We start from the raw sequence: 3,625 nt of genomic DNA on the forward strand, positions 1-3,625 counted from the left end.
ATGCGTCGCCGTTGGACATGGTATCTAGACAGGCCCAAAGTTAACACAAACTTGGGTTTTATCTTTTTCCCGTTGGGCCCATCAGAACACTGGGCTGGATTTCGCCTTGTTGTAGAAAATCGTACTGTTCAGTGGAGAAGCAACAAAATGGTGCCGGTCCAGAGAATTCCAGAATTGACACGGTCTCGTCAACAGACCGCAAGCTCGGAGGGGGAAACTCTTGATCGAACATTAATGACGTAATAAAGACCTCTTGAGTATTTCTCACTTTTACAACTTTAAAAAATTATTTCTTACATCATTAATGTTATAAAATTGTTGTTGTAATAATCATAATAATTATAATATTAATAATTTACAAACTGCATTAATGTAAGCTCTCACTTAACAGAAAGTTAGCAATAATTCAAGTGATTTTCTAGTGATTGTCAAGTTACTCATATACGAAGGAAGTTGACCTTCAAAATTATTACTAATGAGATCCAAATCAATAAGATTCTTCAATTCATATATTCCTGCGGAAATAAAAGTGTCAAAATTCATGATAAGAAGAAAATGTGCGTTTTAGTTTTCTTATTGTTACATGTTCATTTTAAATTGATTCTCTCTAATATATAATTCTATTGGAAATTATTATGTATACAGAGAAATTCTTTTCATAAGTAATAAATTGTCTACAAATCATGACAATGCACTTAACTTATCTTAAAATTAAAATTATCATGTTTTTAGTGAAAAAATAACTGCTAATTGTTTCTAAAGTTTACCTTCGCCTTCCAAAGAACCTTTTATATTATTAAAGCTCAAATCCAATGCTTCCAATTGTTTCAATTAAGGGAATCCTGCACCGAGAGAAGAAATAATGTTACAAGATGCCGAATTTCTTAAATAGGTAGACAGCATCACGAAAATTCAACTATTACCTGGCCATGTTACCAGTACGCTTGTACTATTTCTCTTTAGAACTATAGACACTTGGCTAATATGGAGTTTAACTGGTGGAGTGAATGGTGATTTGCACGTCACTGATGTCTCTAATGCATCACGAACGATGCTCATGAATCTGAAAACTCTTGATTGGGATAAGCCTACACTAGAAACACTAGGGATACCAACCGAAATTCGGCCCAAAATTGTTAGTAATTCTGAGATTATTGGAAAAATTGGCAAAGGGTGTCCAATTACTGGAATACCAATTTCAGGATGTCTTGGTAACCAACACGCGGCTATGTTAGGACAAGCTTGTAAAAAAGGTGAGGCTAAAAGCACCTACGGTACTGGTGCTTTTATACGTCTGAACACAGGCGAAGAGGTAGTTAAGTCAAAGCATGGACTTTTGAGCACTTTAGCCTTTAAGCTTGGTCCTAAAGCACCGACAAACTACGCTCTGGAGGGTTCAATTGCCTCGCTGGAGCTGTAGTTCAGTGGCTCAGAGACAGTCTTGGCATAATCAGCAATGCAAGTGAGATAGAGGAATTGGCATTGCGGGTCAACTCAACTGGTGGGATTTACTTTGTACGTGCTTTTAATGGATTGCTTGCTCCATGGTGGCGTGATGACGCCCGCAGCGTTTGCATTGGGATTACTAGGTTCACAAGCAAGGCTCACTTTGCTCGAGCTGTGCTTGAAAGCATGTGTTTTCTAGTGAAGGATGTGTTGGATTCAATGCAAAAGGATGCAGTGGAGAAGGGTGTCATAAAGGATGCAAAGCCGGAGTTCGTGCTTAGAGTTGATGGAGGTGCTACGGTTAACAACCTCTTAATGCAGATTCAGGTTTGCACTTCTCACTTTTTCTAGTGCTCTGTTGCAGTTCTACACAGCTCTTCATTTGTATGCATGACTGATAACAATTTCCAATTTTCTCATCAATCGTTCTGCTGTTTATTTTTTCCTGAAGTATCCTGTTTTTGGTATTGTTTCTTCTTATTGGTTATAGTTTTGCAGCTATCAACGCAAATTTAGCTACTCTGCTTTCTTTTGAAAAATATTATAATTTCCCATTTTTGAGCTTCTTGTCTTTGAATGCAGGTCAGTCGGTCTTTCTAGGGCTCTAGAAATGTTTATTTGACACTTCTGCAAGATTTGTGTGGTACATTCTTGAGAGATGTTTTCCAAATAAACTTTTAGCTGGCTGCTTGCTGATCAGAAGCTAAAGCAATGTTTAGATTCAAATGCTTTCAAAGGGTCTTACTTTGGGTTGGAATTAGCTCTATGGAAATAATGGTCATTTTGAAGAATCTGAGCTTTATTCGGACATCACACTCTCTTCCATTTTCTGGAATCCATTGTTGATATTTTATTGTCTTTCTGCCCTGGAAGGCCATATAAAACTGTTCTTATCATGATTTACAGGCGGACTTGTTGGGAAGCCCAGTCCTCAGACCAGCTGACATAGAGGCAACGGCTCTCGGAGCTGCCTTTGCAGCTGGATTAGCAATTGGGGTTTTCAAAGAAGAAGAGATTTTTGCTTCCAGCGAACGGACTAAGACTTCAACCACTTTCAAGCCCCTCTTAAACGAGGAATTCAGGAAGAAAAAGGCAGAATCCCAGTGCAGAGCTGTTGAAAGAACTTTCAACTTGGCGGATCTCTCTCTTTGAATTATGTCTCTGTGGTTTTCATCAATCATCCCTTTTCTCCTTTTTCCTTATCAGTCTTTACATCTTTCATGGTTAATTGTATTTCAAGTGAATAACGTTATAATTAATAAATGCTTTCTTCTCCTAATTGCTTTTGTATAGATAAAAATTGGTGCTTTTGTTAGTCTCCTCAATTGAGAGTTGAGAGAAGTAATTCTTGCAAGAGAAAATAATTTTGTGTGCTTAGTGATTTGAGAGTTTGGGTGTATTGGGGTTTTGGGTAGTGAGCTAAAATACTACAATACTTGTAACTCCTTTTCACTAGTATAATATTTCTTTCTGTCTTCGCCCGTGGACGTAGGCTAAAAGCCGAACCACGTAATTTCTGGTATTCTCTTTTGTGCTTGTTCTTTATTTTTCTATCAATTTTACTTTAGCTGCGTGTCTGCTTCACCCACCAATTTCCTAACAGTGGTATCAGAGCTATTGGTTGTATTTTTTGGAGTCAGGAACTGTTCACGTAAGGGGTACTATTCACGTATACGTCACTATACACGTATACGATACTATTCACGTATACGGTATTGTTCACGTATACGGTATTGTTCACGTATACGGTTTTGTTCACGTATACGGTACTATTCACGTGAAACGGTGGGAGCGATCCAAGAATTTTGCGGTGCAAAGCAGGGAATAGTGGTGTGAGTAAAACAATTGTGTGGTTTTGTACATGTCTAGGAAAGTTCTGTCACAAAGGCGATAAGAGCTTAAGGAGTCTGGGTTTTAAGTGGGACCATTGTGACCCCTCCAGTCTTTCCTGGGAACTTTCCTGGTGTGCATTCTCACACATACTCATAACTATTCAAGGTGGTATACCAGCTTGTGTGCAGTATTTATCAACAAAATGGCGGCAAAGTATGAAATTGAGAAATTTAACGGAAATAATTTTTCGTTGTGGAAAATGAAGATGAAAGCTGTATTGAGGAAAAATAATTGCTTGGCAGCAATTGGAGAAAGGCCCATGGAGATAACTGATGACAAGTGGAAC

General features: G+C 38.1%; 1 pseudogene; it reads left to right on the plus strand.

Annotated features, from left to right (window-relative positions):
* LOC18046260 lies at nucleotides 1-2,598 on the plus strand (annotated as a pseudogene).
* The last annotated feature ends 1,027 nt before the right edge of the window (nucleotides 2,599-3,625 follow it).

Source organism: Citrus clementina, unplaced genomic scaffold, assembly GCF_000493195.1.
Source record: "Citrus clementina cultivar Clemenules unplaced genomic scaffold, Citrus_clementina_v1.0 scaffold_3, whole genome shotgun sequence".
NCBI classification, from domain to species: domain Eukaryota; kingdom Viridiplantae; phylum Streptophyta; class Magnoliopsida; order Sapindales; family Rutaceae; genus Citrus; species Citrus x clementina.